This window comes from Crinia signifera, chromosome 4 (genome assembly GCF_055691185.1).
Source record: "Crinia signifera chromosome 4, ASM5569118v1, whole genome shotgun sequence".
NCBI classification, from domain to species: domain Eukaryota; kingdom Metazoa; phylum Chordata; class Amphibia; order Anura; family Myobatrachidae; genus Crinia; species Crinia signifera.
The window spans coordinates 251,410,973-251,430,453 of record NC_139220.1 but is presented as its reverse complement, the minus strand read 5'-3'; the positions used below and the strand labels follow the sequence as shown (position 1 = coordinate 251,430,453).

Genomic DNA, 19,481 nt, shown 5'->3' with positions numbered 1-19,481 from the left:
ACACTATGCTAGAAACACTACAGCAGACAGCAACACCCCAGGCAGGGAAGAGGAACTGCATGGGTTTTCAAAGATAGTGGGTGCTAGAATGAACACTAATAATAAAAAAACATGTAATATAATATATTATAATAAAGTAGTATGTTACTGGGATAAGTTACTTTAAGACATTATATATATTTCCTAAAGTTACTTATCCCAGTATCATGTACTATTTTATTACAACGATTTAACATTATCCTATCACCGTAGAAGCTTAGCAATAAGCTGCAACAGCTGAAACTATTCCGTGCCATTAATAACTTAGAACTCTGCAGCTCCTGTTCACCTCAGCAGGAAGGTGCGTGAGCTAGACATTTGCATAATTGTGCGAAAGCAAGGGAACCTTCTTCACTAAAAGCTGCTGTCGCTCTGAAGTGAAGTATAAAAAAGCACATTACTGGCAAAAACATGGGAAACAAATCTCAGTTACAGAGTTACATACAATATGGAGTGGTTCCATAACCCCTCTTGAAACTACTGAAGGCTACAATTTCCTAGAACACCAATTTCAAGACAAGGCTCAAGTATTACAAATTAAAAGTTTTTTTTACCTGGAAACTGCCCTGGTAATGTATGCTTGCCATCACCTGTGGGGAGTTAGGTAATTGATAAGAAAGGTGTTTCACCACAAGTGATGGCAATCATACATTACCAGGGAAGGCCAGGAATAGAACATTTTCTCCCTCATGGAGAGGGTTAGGTAGGCAACCCTGTAAATAAGACACTACTTTTTATTTTACATTATCATTAAACAAAAGATGGTTATACTGTGCTTGTTTTGACCTAGTGAAATGTAATCACTGCATGCTCAGGTTAATGGGATAGATAATTTTAATATCTGACAAAAGGGAAAGCCCACACTTATTAGGCAGCACTGCTGTCAGGAAGATTTATCTATCAATGAACGTTTATTTTTCCACAGATGCTGGCTGGTGCCAATTTGGCCTATGCACAACAGCTAATGTGGTTATTATGTTCAGAGTACAGTGGCTCATCTGCTCATTTCAGAATGCAATTGGCAAATAAGCCTTTTCAAATGTGTTTATTTTTTATCTATTCCTATTATGACCATCTTCCTTCAAACCCAAGAACAAACAACTCTTTTCTGCAAATATTTTAAACATCACTTCACAAAAACATCTTTACATAATAAAACAATATTTAGACCAAAGTTGTCATTTTAAAAGTTGCACTTTACCAAGATGTATGGTGCAAGCGTGACTATGCTAAATAAAGTAACAACACCTTTATTTATCAATCTGGTCTTGCCCCATCAAGTGATGTGAGCAGCTTCCTGAGAGGATATAATGGTGTTTTGATAGGACAGGAAGTTACCGGCCAGTGTCTAGTGCTATTTCATGTGCAATTAATATAAGTTAGTTGATTACACATAGACAGCCAGATGCACTAGACTTCAAAAGTGATAAAATGGAGAGTGATAAACAACCAGCCAATCAGCTCCTCCCTGCCATGTCACAGACGGTGTTTGAAAAATGTCAGGCAGCAGCTGATTGGTTGGTTATTTATCACATGCTGGAACATGGTGTAAAACTAATTTGAGCTGTTTTCAGCTCTAAAGCTGTCCAGTTTGTACGGGCCAGCGGTGAGCGCTGATGCATCATCGGTGATGCGGCCACTCATCTGCTGGTATTGTCATCCAATGAGCGATGAGATGGACAGCTTTGCAGAGAGTCCTGCTATGAAAAGTCGTCCATGTCCCAGAAAATCGCTAAAAAGTGCAAAAAACATTTTTCAGCCCATCGGTTTTCCCCAGCATCGGTCAGCATACACGCTCGGCAAAATAGCCCGGTATGTATGGACCTTTAGTTGCAGTTGCTTAGTATTAGCTTCCTTGGTGCAACTGTAGAGACATGAGCTTTAAAAGTGCAATGTGCAGTGCAGGGCCCGATGTAAGGTTTTTCACAACCTTAGGCAAAACTTTAGCTTACTGCTCCCACCAACTTTCCAGATCCTCAGGTGAAAGTGTGGAGCTGGCGTCTTAGCAGTTCAAAAAAGGATGCCTTTCTCAGAGTCATCCTCAATTTTGTGATAATCAGGGGAGCTTCCAAGATTCTGTAGCCCCTAGGCAGTTGCCTTATGGTAAAGTCGGCCCTGGTGCCAGAGTGCTGCTTTTCTAACTGCAGAACACTAACATTACAAGTGGCTGCACTACTGCATTGAACCCTAGTCAGCATTTTTCTGTCAAGTGCACATAAGTCATTAAATACATGATGGTTACTATCAATTAGTGCAAATTCCTAAATGCAATGTTAGTATATTAGCACTACAGCTGAAATAATGGATACGTTATGAATTTAAACACAATTATATTAAATTAGCTTAAAGCAATATGTGTGCAATGAGTGATAATGGAATGTATACAATGGTACTAAATATGTGTAAACATAATAAGCAGCCACTGGAATACCAACACAGTTCAAACGCTACTGAAAGCATGTATCTTGGCGGCCTTATAACTTTTAACATACCACTTTAATCCAACTTTCATTCCAGCACCAGCTTTCTCATGTCTATATAGTGACTGTTGACGGTTTATTTTTATCCCAGCAATAACATAACTATGATCGGTGGCGATAGCCTATTGCCTTATGATAATGCCAGTACCTGCCCATCTTCATACGGAATCACCATGCCACCTGCGGATTCTTTATCTGCAGTCATTATAATTAGTATTGTGATTTATGCCTAGGCTGATTATAACAGATGCAACTTGAGACATGGCCCTACGCTGTCCACACACTGAGCACAGAAGTCGTCTACACAACCACAACACTGCAATAAGACTTATCTCTTACATGCATTGGCACAGTAGCCACTTATAACATACAGTATTACACAAGAAGAATGATCCATCACAAACACACTTCGGGGGGTAGCCAATTAGTGGTGAAAATTCATTGGGTGCGATTTGTCCACGGTGTTGCAAATATATTTTTTTTTCCTTTTTTTTTTTTTTTTAAAGCTATTCAATTTAGATCTCTTGTAAAAAAATAAAATTCTCCCCAAACCACACAGTGAAACCTGTCTGTATTCCCTCGAAAGTGGCGCTGACATCAGGGATTTGGTTTTGCTCCCGTCAGGTGTAACAAAATCCCTAAAAAGCCAAGGCCCCACCAGTTTATTGGTTGCTAATTGGACAGTCCCTGACAAGACAATTTCCTCAGGTAATTGGATACCCCACTCAATCATGTGCATATGTATTGTACACCACCTGCTGTTAATGCTTTCTGTGGTGCATGCGCTCTCTGCAGATAACCGAGATCTGTCAGCTTTTGGAATTGTGTCCAAATCAGGCCAATGATATTTATGTGACCTGTGATGAGCACTGTTGGAATGACAATCAGCAGATCATGAATTTGCAGTTATCAGTTTAATAGTTCTCCAGAGGGAAGTATGCCACATCATACCTGACACATATAAAAGACATGCTGCATACAGCTGGTATTTACTAAGCACTGTCAGAAGCCCGTGTGTCACACACAAGGTATAGTACCAAATATATAAACATACACGTTTTACTGAACATGCTCCTGTACTAGTGTTGTACCTAAAGTGTGTACAGTATAAGCACCCCATCAGGTCAGTGGCTACCCTGCCTGGGCACAGCAGCTAATAGCGGTACAGACAGACATGATTACTATTACACACACAGCCAAGAAACTCTTTCCTGGGACAGGTACGGGGCACAGAAGGGGCAGTGATGGGACAGGTCTCGGGCACAGAGGGTGACAGATTGGACAGGTCCCAGACCGGGGGGCAGTGATGGGACAGGTCCCGGGGACAGAGGGGGCAGTGATGGGGACAGGTCCCGGGCACAGAGGAGGCAGTGATGTGACAGATCCCAGGCACAGGGGAGGGGGTGGGGCAGTGATGGGACAGGTCCCAGGCACAGAGGGGGGCAGAGATTGGATAGGTCCCGGGCACAGAGGGGGCAGTGATGCCATCACAGGTCCCAGGCACAGAGGGGGGCAGAGATTGGATAGGTCCCGGGCACAGAGGGGGCAGTGATGGGACAGGTCCCAGGCACAGAGGGGGGCAGAGATTGGATAGGTCCCGGGCACAGAGGGGGCAGTGATGGGACAGGTCCCAGGCACAGAGGGGGGCAGAGATTGGATAGGTCCCGGGCACAGAGGGGGCAGTGATGCCATCACAGGTCCCAGGCACAGAGGGGGGCAGAGATTGGATAGGTCCCGGGCACAGAGGGGGCAGTGATGGGACAGGTCCCAGGCACAGAGGGGGGCAGAGATTGGATAGGTCCCGGGCACAGAGGGGGCAGTGATGCCATCACAGGTCCCAGGCACAGAGGGGGGCAGAGATTGGATAGGTCCCGGGCACAGAGAGGGCAGTGATGGGACAGGTCCCAGGCACAGAGGGGGGCAGAGATTGGATAGGTCCCGGGCACAGAGGGGGCAGTGCTGGGACAGGTCCCAGGCACAGTGGTGAGAGAAGACGCATAGCATCAGCGTTGCTGTACAGCACACCACCACTGTGATGGGTACATCGTCACTACTTGCTCCGATCCAGCTCGTCCCCTGCTCCATCATCCCGGCGACCATGTGCTCACCTGTCCAGCCGCTCACTGCTCATCTCCCCGGGTTGCTGTCACACCCTGGCTTCTCCGCTCACCGGTAACTGCAGTCCGTATCTGGGGCAGCAACACTCCACCTCCCGCCGCTGCCAGCCACACTCACTGACTTCCTCCCCTAAGGGGAGGCGGCTAACCTGTCCCTCCTCACTCAGCCCGGGGAGGAGCACGGGGGATTGGGCTGCCTGCCCAGGTGCCTTCCCGGCAGTGACTGAGCCCCGGCTGCTTCTGCACCTCTTCCTCTCCTGTAACGAAATAGAAAAGTAATTAACTGCCAGCAATCACACGCACACACTGCACTGGGCTGGCTGTGCCATGGCAGCGCCCTGAGCACACTCTGCTGAGAAGCCCTTTGTGTTGCACAGGAAGTTTTTCGTATGTGACTATTGCACAAATCACGCACAGGGAAGGAACAGATGTGCCCACATGGCACGCACACCACATAGCCCCAGTCAGTGCACCCACGTACTTTGCGACTACTCTGCGCCACATGTCACACTAGAACCTTTGTGGCACAGTGCGTCTTATTTGCCTAATTGTTTCTGCAAAACAATAACATACTAAACGGTATGGGTGCAGGGTCTGTAGTGGATAGGGGCCCTTGGGTGAGAGTGACCCGCAGAGCACACCTTGCATCCACAGGTACTTATACTTACCTCTACTATCTCAGGTTTGGTGGCACAGCACTGCAGAGATCACAGAGATAATGGCGCAATGACCATGTTCACAGTGAGTCACGCAGTGGAGAAGTCCCAGGGAACAAAGCATGAGCACCATGAGGGTTTTTCAGACTTGATCGCTGTGTGTGAATTTGCAAACGAATTAATTATCGATTAACTATGCATAAATATGGATTTTAGCACGCAAACACAAGGTCATTCAGCAAAGAAATACTGCTTTTCTGATCGTAAGCCATTCACAAGTTTGGGGGTGGTAACCGGCCTTTTAATGAGTGTCAGGTAAAATGCAGGTGTGCCCAGGTGCTTTTAGGGAAGGTGCCATAGTCTACTGTGCTACTAGAGAGGAAAGAGGCCTGCTCAGGGTCTGAACATTAGCCCTCTCCGCTCTTAAACTGCCCTGATGTTTGGCAGGATCGCATATGATACATTGTATGCAGTCCTATATGCAATCCTATCAACGGCTACGGGCTGCAACAAATATTCATGACAGCCCATAGGATCTGCAATGTAAGGAGCACGGTAAAGTGCCTCACATCGCAATCGCAGGAAAATTACATGCAATGTGTCACTTTTTATGCGAGCAGTCGCAGCAAGGAAAGTTAAGCTGTGTACACACAGGGGCGATAGGGGCTGAAATCGCTGGAAATATGGTCGTTGGCGACCATATTGCCAGTGATGGGAGTGTACCCCAGCGATAAATCGCTGGGTGCGCGCTCCCGTTTTCAGCCCTGTTATAATCGCTGGTCGCAGCTGATTACCTCTGCGGCACCGCCGGCAGAGGTTCCCTTTCATCAGCGACCATCTCTGGTCACTGATGAGAAGGAGAAACTGAGCAATATATTGCTCAGCAACATATTGCTAGCAATATATTGCTGAGCAATATATCTCTCCCGTGTGTACGGGACTTAAAGGTATGGCTATCAGAGGAGTTATGTCAAAGTGGCACAAAAGGACTAGTGCATGGTTAGCATTACTGTCTCACAGTGCTGAGGTCACTGGTTTGATTCCCACCATGGCCCTGTGGATGTGAATGTTCAAATATTCTCTGTAAAGCGATGCGGAATATGTGTGCGCTCTATAAGAAACTCATAACACACATGTGTATATATATATATATATATATATATATATATATATAGCAGGATAGGGGAGCGGCGGCACTCAGTGAATAAAAGACACCAGGACTCTGGTTATGGTCACCAACGTTTCTGAGCTGGTGCGGCTCTTTTATCAAAGTGCAGAAGACAAATACATGTGATACATGAAAAGTTTAAATACCTTTCCAGCTCCCGGGCTGTCCACACCGGCCGCCGGATCTGCAGGCTCTGTATGATGACGTCACCGCTGCTCTAGCAGCCGAGTAGAGGCGGGGGAGGAGGGCGGGCATACACGTAACTGGTAACAAATTTATGAATGAAAGTGCGTAAGTGCTTAAACTGTAACACATTATGCGTTATAATACAATACAAAACCATATGTCAAACTAAATACTGTAAGAGCATATTGCTATGCATATAAAACCGTGCAACAACTTTAAAACCACTCTAAAAACCAAGTGTAAAAAGTGACATAGTGATAAATAGTGAACTTCTGCGCACACTGCATGCTGCCAATTGCTTACTGTGTCAGATATTGATTGGCACATAAATTGACATTATAATGTGGACGTAGTCCACTCTTGTTCCTAGAACTAAACATGATGTAGGGACAATGTATCCAGTTTAGTGCTATGTATCTATATAGGGACTTTGTATTAAAGCTACCTCCCATCTCTGATACATTCATATTGCAGTATGATAATAAAATAGCAGATGGTCACACTAGATGCAATAAAAACAGATTTGATGGACTTTCTGCCTCCTGAATGAGGCCATGTACACCTGCCGGCCTTTTCATAAGAAATAGGAATACCCTGCGTGCTCATTAAGCCCTTTGGGGGCCAAGGTTTCAAGTCGGTAAATCCAACGGCTCTCTGCTCGACAAAGGGCCAAACCCCTGTCTCACCCTCGTTTGGGATTTGGAATTTGTTCAATAATCCGATATCGGAGGGATGATAGCGGATGTCTTACTGTGGCAAAGTGGCGAGCCACAGGTTGCTCGCTAGTCCCTGTTGAGATGGCGCTTTTAATAGCAGACCTGTGTGCTGCTGCTCTTTCTTTCGAGCATGAAATAAAACAAACTGATTGTGACAAGAATATATAGTGATAAACATGAAAACAGCAGTGTAAATACAATAAAGCAGCAGGGAAAAGGCATATCAATGAATATATCAAAGAAAAAATGTTAAATGAAATTTGTTCATTTAAGCCTCTGGGAGAAACAGTCTGCAACTTATAAATCCAACGGGTCTCTAGCTGGAGGAGTCGTCTGTTCCTATCTCCACCACGCATGTTATCCGGCACATGATCAATAAGGATGTATCTGAGACTCGAAAGGTTATGTTTAAGTAGAGCAAAGTGCTTGGCAACAGGTTGTTCATTTGGTCTATTTGCCAAAGCAGCCCGGATGGCAGATCAGTGTTGCGCTATTCTCTCACGGAATGTCCTGATGGTCTTGCCGACATAACAAAGTCCGCACGGGCATTTCAACAAGTAGACCACGTAGGTACTGGTACAAGACAGTGCATAGTGGATTTTAAATTTGACTCCGGAAAGGGGGTGCATAAAGAATTTGGTGCTGATCAGGGCATTGCAGGTGGTACATCCCGTACACCTATAGCACCCACCGGGTTTTTGTGGGTGCCAGGTGGAAGTCTAGTCGATAAATCGGTTCTAACCAGCCAGTCTCTGATGTTTCGACCTCTAGTGTATATCGGCATGAGATGAGTATTTTTCAGTTTTGACAAGTCTTTGTCATTCTGGATGAGCGGCCATAGTAACTTGGAAGCAGCCGAGATGTGTGTATCTCCCGTGTTGTAGGATCTCACCCATCCTAGTCTGTCTGGGATAGGTGTGTCTCTGTTTTTTCTTTTCAAGATTTCAGCTCGTGATAAGACATCGATTCTGCTCCTTGCTTTAGTAAGGGTCTCTTGGGAATACCCGCGTTGCTTAAATTTAGCTGACATGGTGTCAAGGTCTTGCTCTAACACACTGGGGGAGCTTGTTATCCTTTTTACCTGAAGTAATTGTGAAAACGGGAGACCCCGTTTGAGCTAGAATGTCTGTGTGTACATGTAGTAGGGAATATAGATTGTAAGCTCCACTGGGGCAGGGACTACTGTGAATGTTCAAATATTCTCTGTAAAGCGATGCGGAATATGTGTGCGCTCATAACCCCACTGACGAAGTCTCTGACGAAACGCGTAGGGGCGTGGCCAACGTGACGTGATCCAAGCCCCTGGCAACCAGCACACGCTTCCAGCCGAACCAACGCCAGCCTGCAGCAGCCGGAGACGCAGGCAATTATCCCCGTTCTGCCTTGCAGAGGTCCCGTGAGTTACAACCACTCTGTAGCAGTGACATTGTGTATGCTGAACTTGCCAGTGGAAATATTATTGAATCTAGTGGTAACCAGTCCACTCCAGACGTATAACTCGGTACGAGTTTTGTACATAGAGTGACCACTTGTGTTTTTTATATTTGTGTTTTTTAAATAAAACGGTATTGCACTGTTGGGCGCCCCCCTGTCCCCTCTTTCTTCCCAGAATATATATATATATGTATTGTATCTTCCCTTCAGGACACAGTGATTTTTGAAAAAGACCCATTGGTTTGCTGCTGCATATTTTGGATATGCTGTTACCCATTTCAACTATTGGATCTGACAAGTTGTAATACTTACTAAAAGAAAAAATTGAGGGAAGTCTGCACTGGACGTGACCGTCTGAGCGTCTTCCTGCACGAAATTTGAAAGTACCCGCCAGCGACTCCAGGAGACCTCACTACCTACAGGATTGGTAACGAGGGACCCCCTCCCCGTGGAGTATTATTGTGCCGGCCAGTCGGCTTGGCTCTAGACACGGGGCAGTGGTCCTTCAATTTATTTATTTATTTACTCGTATGATTTTGGCATTTTCCCTTGTGCGCAGCTTTGGTGCTTCCCTTCCCTGATTATTACAGTGGTGAAGTGGCAACAATTGTGGCAATTTAATCAGCAGTCTGTTATTTCATTTCATATATGTTTCTCTTCCGTGTGGTAGAGCCATAAGGTCTTGTAGACATTCATGCCGGGCATTTAAATTTGTATCTCTGTTGGATACTGAAGCGCTGTGTGTTTCAGCGCTTAGGGTAATCCAGTCAGGTGAATATAATTATTTCTATTTATTATAACCAAAGCCTGAGGGCTAAATAAAAGCGCAGCCTGGCCTCTTGAATGATTCAAACTTTGTGAATCCCATTTGGTTATATCTGAGGGGTCTGTTTGAAATTGATCTGGTGGACATTAAATTGTTCTGGTTCTCATTGCATCCAAAAAATTGTACGGGTGTGTGTGAGCCACTGAAGGCAATTGTGAGGCATAGGTGCATTACTAATCAGTGTCTCACAAGTCCACTAGCACTCCGCAATAGCAATTTTCCATCTTAGCTAGGGTAATTAACCTGCTAACCTCCTTGCTCATACAATACAAAATTTGCTACAATGTGTGACAGCAGGTCTGCCACATAGTTGACTTGTTAGACTTTGTGAATCCTATTTGATTACATCTGGGGTGCTTGTTAGAATTGATCTGGTGGACATTGAGTGTTTATTGCATCCCAAAATTGTATGGGTGTGTGTGAGCCATTGAAGGCAATCTGTGAGGCATAGGTGTATTATTAACTAGCGTCCTACAAGCCCACTAGCATTCCCAAACAGCAACTTGTATTTTAGCTATGGTAATTAACCTGCTAACCTCTTTGCTTATAAAATAAAAAAAAATTTGTTACAATGTGTGACAGCAGGTCTGCCACATAGTGGATTTGTTGCCATTTCAAATCACAGAGGAAATTATACTAACCATTGCACCAAATGATAGCCAAGGGAGCTTTTGGAATTAAAAATTAAAAATTAAAACTGTATATATGTAAATAATGCCATGCTAATTGTTGATGTGTGTGTATATAAATGAGTTATCATTATTTCTCTACCCCCTTGAAATTTTGAGTTACGCCGACCAATGATTATAATCCTTATCTCAAAAATTAATTGAGACTACATTGAATTGCCTCTTGGTTAAAGGCATTAAGGATTTATGATGGTCAGCTCTCTTAATTAAAGCTATATACACGCATACCAACCTCACTAAATCCTGTAAATAGTTAAACAAATCGCCAGAACAGATTAAATGTAAAAATAATAAGTAACATTGGTTACTAATTCTAACACCCAGCAAATATATAAAAAAATCATACTAAAAAAACTTTAAATAATATCTTTATTGAGCAACTTTTGTGATTGAGATATTAAGAGTGCACCCCACCCGAGTTTCTTTCTCTTTTTGTTTTTCTTGTTAAAGTTGTAATACTTGGCAACTCAATAAAGTACTGGCAGGGAAGGACATTTAAGTGGATATTAAAGTCACTGGGTTATTTGTACTTAAGCATACTCACCATCAGTATTTGAGTACCCGCGGCCTAGAATTCAGTGAAGGCTAACGGATCTAAGATAGTCCTAATGAAGGACTCCAAGTGGAGGAGGCACCTCACCAAAATTTCCATTGCTTGTTGGAAATCTGTATTAAATTGAAGACACAAAACTGTTCCCCTGATGAAGTCTTTTTAAGACGAAACGCGTTGGTACGTTTCTGTACATCTTTATTTGTGTCTGGAACAACTTTCTGAAAATAAAGATATCGAAAGAACTGCTTTGAGTGCTTCACTGGAGATTGGACCACCATATTTATGGACTTTTATTAATTTAAGGCGCCATTCCACAACTGGGTGATATATATATATATATATTTGGGAGGCCCCGGCACTCACTATTAGCTGTAGATATACTGGTCCCGGTGACTTCCGCTGACAGGCTTGTCCACGGACTCGGTCTGTCACAATATGTACGGTAATCGGCGGCACTCAGTGAAATAAATTAAACAGAACGCCAGATGATGCCAACGTTTCAATGCTTTATGGCATTTTCGTCAGGGCAGCAATTCATATTACAGTACTCACCATTTATGTAGTGCTCGCCTTCACCAAACCGTGCCTCTGGGCGGAATCCGGCCACTGCCGGTGTCTCACCCGGAAGTCATCACCCTGTGAACCCACCACCGCCATCTTGCTTAAGGGAAAGCTGAATACATAACAAAATACAGGGTATTGGCAAAAACGACATGGTAATGTACTCTAACAAATGTTGTACATATAATAAATACAAGTTTATAAAAAACATTGCAAGCCCATGGTTTCATTCAAACCTGCTGGACATGGTCAATTACCATATGCCTAAATGCAGTAGGTGAGTGCCCTGCCTCTGCATAATGTCTTGCCACCGGCTGATTGCTGGTGCCAGAGAGGATAGCTGCACGGATAGCCAGCCTATGTTGGGCCATTCTGGGTTTGAACTGGCATTTGCCAGTGCTCCATGCTACATACTGGCAAATGCCTCCTTTTCAAACCCCCACTATCCACGCCAGCCCGGAGCATGGTGAGCGGATGCCTTATGCGCCCTCCCGACCTGTTCATACTATTTCTACTTGCAGGAGTTAAAAAAAACAACACTGCTTTGTTTGGAATCTGTGTATTATGAAGTGTAGGTAAGTGAGAGCCACAGTAGGATTCATTTATGTGGCAAAAATACAACATGGGCTGCTGAGACCTTCCCTAATCTGCAGTAATCTTTTTTTAATCTCAGAGCACCACGAGGGCATATTAGTTAAACCCTTTAGTGCTAGAGAAGGCTGCATAGGATTTGCCTAGTGCAGAGATGAATGCTAATTGTTGCAGCGAAGCAGGATGCAGTTTTCTAAAGGATGCAGTTTTCTAAATCCATTTAGACCAAATACTATATAGATTGCAAACCAGTAAACAACTGTAGCAGTAACAACAGCTGTGACTATTTTCCCTCCGTGGAAAGGACCCAGAACTTGTTAGATGCCCTTACGGCATTCTTTTATTTTGTCTGTTATTTAGGTTGTTGTTTTCTTTTATATTAGCTGCAGTGGACCATCGCAGGCTCTCTTCACTCGCCACCCTTGGAGCACGGTGGCTTGCTTTGCTTGCCACAGGTTTATCTTCCCCCTCAAGGTAGACGAGGACCCAGTGCATGATGGGAAAGGTCCTCCTGGCGAAGGGGATCTAGCTGCTACCATAACTGTAATGGAGGGATTTATACCTTGCGCTCTCCTGATTCTATATGTGTGTGCTAAAGTAAAATAAAATAAAGATAGACCTTATATAATTAAAATGGATGTATTTAAATGAAATCAAAGTACATTTGTAAAAACATGTGTATACAATTTACCTTAAGAGTTAAAAAACAGAATTTCATATATAAGACATAATACACTCTATCAGCATAGGTGTTTGACTTGAGTACAGAAGTCAAGTCAAACACCTATGCTGATACAGTGTATTATGTCTTATATATGAAATTCTGTTTTTTAACTCTTAAGGTCAGGAGAGCGCAAGGTATAAATCCATCATCTGTATCTAACCAGGAGACTGGACAACTCCTATACCTTTGCAGAACTTCACTCCACTAGTTTTTTTTCCAAAATATTTTTATTGAATCTCGTAAAATAGAACATTGATACATCACATCCTAATTCGGATGATATTGGCACAGTAACATCAATAGAGATTCAAAACATTTTCTAACATTTTCTATATTTATAACAGTTCACTATATATACATGAGACAAGGAGTAGACTCCCGAGTTCCTAGGGTGTTGAAAGTTTTTAACAAATGGTGTTGGGAGAAACTCTCCATTTATCAGCCTGTTTTTGTCATTTAATTAATATAGTGGAAATATCCTAAGTCATATATAATAACAAACCAACAACAAATAAATTAACTGTGAGTAGTATCAAGAAAAAAGTATGTAAACGTATATTCTGGTCCTACCCCAACATGGCAGGCATCCAGAAAAATATGAACCTTAGTGCCTGCCCAGCAGCCGTCCCGGACCGCCGACCCATCCATGGAGAGATCCTCTTGGCGTAAAAGTCAGGAGAAGAAAAGTCGAGGAGTAAGAATAGGGAGTAATAAGAAAAAAATGAACAAGGTATAGAGTAGGAATATGTAGTAAGGAGGAGGGGGAGGGAGATGGAAGAGCAAAAGGGAAGAGAAGGGGTATGTTTCTAGGTTAGTGTAAAGGAGCTTTAATCATCAAACTATGGTAATTGGTGGGGTGTTCTGCAGTTGCTGAAGAGAGTACCAGGATGTATTTTGGAAACATCCCTGTATGGCCTGTTTGGTGCGGGAAGGGAGCGTATGAATGAATTTATTCCAACAGGCAAATAGTTTAGGGGTGAGGAGTTCTTTGTGAAGTGAAGTTTCCAGCCAGTCCATCGTGAACAAGAAGAGAAGACGTGAAGTTGCCATGTCAACCGTTGGGGCCTCAGTATGTATCCATTGCTGTAAAATTGCCTTTTGTCCTACCGCTGAGAGGAGTACCAATAATTTTTTGTCATTTTTTGGTATATTAGGTTGGTCCGCTATGTATCCAAATAGTGCCCAGGAATCAGTGCAACTAAATGATATTTTAAGTGTAGTCGTGGCGTAATTATGTAGCGCGTGCCAAAAAGTTTGTATGTGTGGGCATTGCCAAAGGCAATGATGTATATCTGCCTCCGGTGTGTGGCATTTAGAGCAGTCTGATCTTTCAGTTGTACCCATCAGGTAGCAACGCTTGGGTGAGAGGTAGGCTCTGTGGAAAATTTTATATAACATTTCCTGGTAGGAACTGGCCGTAACAAGTTTTAAATTGATAAGGAAAGTGTCTAATATTGCCTCCGAGTCCAGAGAGGAAGACTGGGAGGCCCATTTTGTGAGTGCCTGTAGATCTGTATCTGTGTCTAGCTCTGGACGTATGCGCCCATATATGTTGGAAATTGAGTGTGTTTGAGTGCGTATCACCGAATCTAGTGGATTCGTAATATCCCGGGGTTGGAGTTTGTTTAGGACAGATCTGAGGTAGTGAACAGCTTGAGTGTAGGAAAAGACATTATTAGGCAAGAGCTTAAAGCGTTGTGTCGCTTCTTCAAATGTAAGTGGAGTGTGAGATGTATTAAGCAAATGTCGTAAACATGAGATGCCTTGGGATCGCCAGGCTATGAAAGGTGATCTGGCTTCTCCCTTCTGGAACTCCAAGTTACCAACCAACGGAAGGGATAGGGAGTAAAAATGTTTTAAGCCTAGGGATTTTCTCGCACGTCGCCATGCTTGAACTGTGGAGGCCAATAGGGGGTTATCAAATTGGGGGCTGGTTAGCTGTGATGGGCGCGCATGTAAGAGGAAGCCTAGTGAGAGAGGGGCACTAAGTTGTGAGTCTAAGGCCACGTCAGTGTAAATAGCTGTGTCATTGATCCAGTCCACTGCAAAGCGGAGGATGCATGCCAGGTTGTAGTACTTTATGTTAGGCAGATTAAGGCCTCCTCTCTGAGTTGTCTGCATCAATTTATACAGACTAATTCGGGGTCTTTTTGCATTCTAAATAAATTTGGTTAGCATGGAGTGGAGTGAGGATATATCTGAATCAGATATTAGAACTGGCGTCATCTGCATCACATAGAGTAGTTTTGGGAAGCTGGCCATTTTGAATAGGTTGCATCTGCCTAATAGATTCAGTGGCAGATTTTGCCATAGATTGAGTTCTGTTTGGATTTTTTGGATGACCGGGGTAATATTATACGTATATAGTTTGTGGGGGTGGGGAGGAAGAGCTATGCCTAGGTATGTGATGTACGTTGTGGCCCATTTGAATGGAAATGGGGCAGTCCAGTCCGTTCTCACTTGGCCGTAAATGGCCAGTGCTTCTGATTTGGCGAAGTTTATAGAAAAGCCAGCAAACGAGGAAAAGCGTGTTATGGCTTCTATAAGATAAGGGACAGAGTGTTTTGGGTTAGATAGGAAAAGGAGAATGTCATCTGCGAATGCGACAACTTTTAGTTCTCTGTTGCCAATTGTTATTCCTGCAAGGTCTGGGGAGGAAATGATGTGTCTTATAAGCGGTTCGAGTGCTAAGTTAAAAAGCAGGGGCGAGAGGGGGCATCCCTGTCTAGTGCCCCGTTCAAGTAGGAAGGGCGGGGACGCTATGCCATTTACCATCACGTGGGCTGTAGGGAGGGTGTACATCGCCTGAATCAGCCCCCTGAAGGATCTCCCAAAGAGTTGTTTGGATAGTACGGTCTGCAAGTGTGACCATGAGATTTTATCAAAAGCCTTTTCGGCATCTAGATTAATAAGTATATTGGATTGGAGGTTGTGAAGTCGGGTGTGCGTTATCGCCGCTATGGCGGCGCGAACTCCCATCACCGATTGTCTGCCCTTTACAAAACCCAACTGGGCTGGCGAGATCAGGCGGGGTAGGCATTTCTGCAGGCGATTAGCCATTAATTTGGTTAAAATTTTAAAGTCCTGGTTTAGCAGGGAAATTGGACGGTATGAGCCCATCGCAGTGGGGTCTTTACCTGGTTTCAATAATACTATTATTCTGGCTTCGTTGAATCTAAGAGGCATCTCTCCGGTTGTGATTATATGGTTGTATAGTAATGTAAGGGTAGGTGCTATGTCTCCTTTTAATAATTTATAATATTCTGCCCCGTATCCATCTGGGCCCGGACTTTTGCCATTGGGTAGAGCTTTAATGGTGTCCAGCACCTCCTCCTCTGTGACTGGGCAGTCTAACAGGTCCCTTTCCTCTTGGGTCAGTGTGGGTAGTTCTGTTCCCGCCAGGAATGTCTCACTAGTCTGTGTGTCTGGTGGTTCTTGAGTGTATAAGGATTCGTAGAATTTAGAGAATTCACTGCTTATTTGGTTGGGATCAGTGATAAGGATATCGGAGTTGTGTATACTCTTAACCCATGTGCGGGATTGGGGGCCTTTCATTAGATTGGACAGTAGTTTTCCAGATTTATTACCGAATCTGTGTAGTTTATTACGGTAGTAGTTATGCGAGGATTGGGCTTGTTCTGTGAGGAAAGTGTCATAAATTTGTTTTGCGGCCAGATATTCCTCTCTATGGGTCGGGGTGTCTTGTCTTTTATATGTGTTATATGCCAAGGTCAATGCAGTGCTGAGGGTATGAAGTTGGGCTGTGAATTTTTTGCGTTTGGAGTTGACGTATGACATGATGTGTCCTCTTAGTACTGTCTTTGCTGCAGTCCAGTAGATGTGGTGATTATCAACCTGGGCTGTATTGTCAATGACAAAGTTGGACCATGCCTGTTTAAGATGTAGAAGAAAGTCTTCTGAATGAAACAGGTGTGCAGGGAATCGCCAGCTTTTAGTGAAAGTTTGGGGTCTGTTTAATTGTAAAGTTAATAATATAGGTGCATGGTCAGAAATTATTATATCATGTATGGCCGTATGTGTCACCCTGGGAAGCAGATGATCTGAGAGAAAGAGGTAATCTATCCTGGAATGTGTTGAATGTGGGTGTGAGTAAAAAGTGAAGTCTTGTTGTAGGGGGTGAAATATACGCCAGGGGTCACTGACGCCGAGTTGGGAACATAGAGGAGATAGAAGAGTAGAAAAGGTTTGGGACCTGGCCATACTCACCCCCGATCTGTCCATGGATGGGTCCACGACCGTGTTGAGGTCTCCACCTAAAATAAGGTTAGTATAACCCCATGACAGCAGCTTCTGTAATAGAATGGCAAAGAAAGATGCATCAGGGTTAGTTGGTGCATATACATTAAGCAGTGTATATTGGGTATCATCGAGAGACAGGTCTAAAAGAATAAATCGGCCCTCTGGATCTATAAATTTTCTAGTGATGGAATATCGGAGGTTCCTATTAAGTAGAATTGCCACCCCCCTGGTCTTGTTGGTGAAGGATGCCGATATGCATTCTCCCAGCCATGGGGCTTTGAGAGAGGGATGGGAGCCCCCCACCCAGTGAGTTTCTTGCAAGAAAACTATATGGGGTTTCATACGGGTGAGGTGAGACATAATCTTTTTACGTTTAATGGGATGGTTAAGGCCCTCGACATTCCAAGAAATTATATTAAAAGCAAGAAGTGTGGATTCTTCTCCTGGTGGGTTTAAAGAGGGAATTTGACTGGTCATATCAGCCAATTCCTGCTGGGCGGATCATATTAAAAACGAATAGTAGCTGAAAAAGGGGCCCCTCTCTGTCCCAGCGAGCAGAGGGGGGTGATCCCATGATGAGACGGGGTTCGTTAAAAGGACGGGCAGGCACATAACATAACAACAAACAAATTTGTAATAATAGTAAAAAGGTCATTATTCTAAGCCTAACAGATGCTTAGCGGTTAAATTAGTACATTTTCTCAGCAGAGAAACAGTAGGAGCACACCCTACAACAGAAGGTTGTAGCAATAAAAGAAAATAAAGGGATACTTATCAGCGAGCCTCTATGTGGCCAGGGACGCCAGTTCTCCCAGTCAAGTCTCAGGAATTGAGAAATGAGCCCTGGCTTTAGCAGGGTCCTCAAAGAAGAGGGTCTGGCCATCCCCAAACACACGGAGGCGGGCCGGGTACAATAATGAAAATTTTATTTTAGAGTCAATAAGGTATTTGCATATTGGTGCAAAGTCCCTGCGCTTGGAGGCCACCAGATTAGAGAAATCTTGAAAGATGAGGAGGCGTTCACCCTGGTATGTGATACTGTCCGTTTTCCGGTAGTGGTCTAGGATTTTGACTTTATCGGCATAATTAAGGATGCGCATTATGACTGGTCTTGGTCTGCCATTGGGGTTAGGTCTGTCTGGGCCGATCCTGTGGGCCCTTTCAATCGCTATAGGCGTTCCTTTGAGGTCCAGTGCCAGTTGTTCTGGGATCCATGAAGCGAGCAGATCCATAAGCTCATGACCCTTGACCGACTCCGGTATGCCCACCACCCTCAAGTTGTTACGTCGATTTCTGTTCTCCAGGTCGTCCAATTTCTCAGACAAGGTAAGTATCTCCTTGGAGTGTGCAGCCATTGTGGTCTGGGCCGTCTGAAGGTCGTCTTCAAGGGAGTAGATTCTTTGTTCAGCCGTATCTAGGCGTTGGGAGTGTTGAGTAAGTTGGGCCAAGGTGGAGTCAATGGATGTCTTAAGGCCTGCCAACTTTTCATCTAGCATTGGGCCTATAACGGCTGCAATATCGGCAGCTTTCATTTTTGAAGATCTGGGTGTATTTGTGGTTTTTCTTTTATTTTGAGAGGTTAGGCGGGTAACGGAGCGATCAGAGTCTGATGAATAGCCACACTGGGGGTCAGAAGGTGGGATACGGGAGGAGCCTGCAGAGGACATTGAGTAAGGCACTAAGAATTTTTCCATGCACCTCCTCTAACAGGAATGAGTGGTGGGTGCCAACCAGTGCAGGGATGTCTGTATGGTCTGCTGCAGGTGTGCTTGAGGCCAGAAAAGGAGAAAGGAGCAAGTCACATTTCACTGAGAAAACATTATGTATAGAGAGGTATAGCTAGTATCCGCTAAAGCATCCGAGGCTGATTGTATTATAGTCACATGTTCAAGCGGTCAGTGAGAAAAAACAGTGTAGACATTAGCAGCATCATCAGCCATGTTGGACCAGTTTGGCAGATATGGTATTCAGATTATTCCATTGCGTACACGGCTCTTCTCCCAGAATGGGGAGAGAGATAAAGTTGAAAGGAAGCCGTATACAGTGGGGGGTGGTGGCGGCCACACTATATTGAAATGTTTGGCCGGACTGTGTCGCACCTCTGTGTCTAGAGGGCAACTCTGGCAGAGGATCGTATATGGATAGTACAGGTCTCAGTCCAGCAAGGAGAGGTAGCAGTACAGGTGGTGTGGGTGCCCTGATTTTAAATATCTCTGAGATTGCCGGTCAGTTGAGCATTCGTTCACCCCTCTATGCGTAGGATCTGTGGAGTACGACCTGAGGTCCTTTTATGGGTGTGGGGTTTGGAATTGTGGGCTTTATGGGGAGCAGAATCCTGTGTGTGGCCTGGATAGGGCTTAGGCTGCGGGGGTTGCCTTTTCTAAGATGGCCGCCAATGGAGATTCCCAGCGTTTTCACCCCTGTCAGGCTTCCAGCACAGGGGGGTTTGAGGTGTGGGTGGATGGTGCCTTAGGCTATACT

General features: G+C 44.3%; 1 protein-coding gene across 1 annotated transcript in view; it reads right to left on the bottom strand.

Moving 5' to 3' along the window:
• MCTP2 (multiple C2 and transmembrane domain containing 2) overlaps window positions 1-5,366 on the bottom strand; it is a 181,184-nt gene extending 175,818 nt beyond the window's left edge. Inside the window, exons 1-2 of the mRNA XM_083184241.1 lie at window positions 5,305-5,366; window positions 4,628-4,893 (exon numbers count right to left, since the gene is read on the bottom strand). The gene's annotated coding sequence lies outside the window, so the exon portion shown is untranslated. The remainder of the gene's footprint in view (window positions 1-4,627; window positions 4,894-5,304) is intronic.
• Between the last annotated feature and the right edge of the window lie 14,115 nt (window positions 5,367-19,481).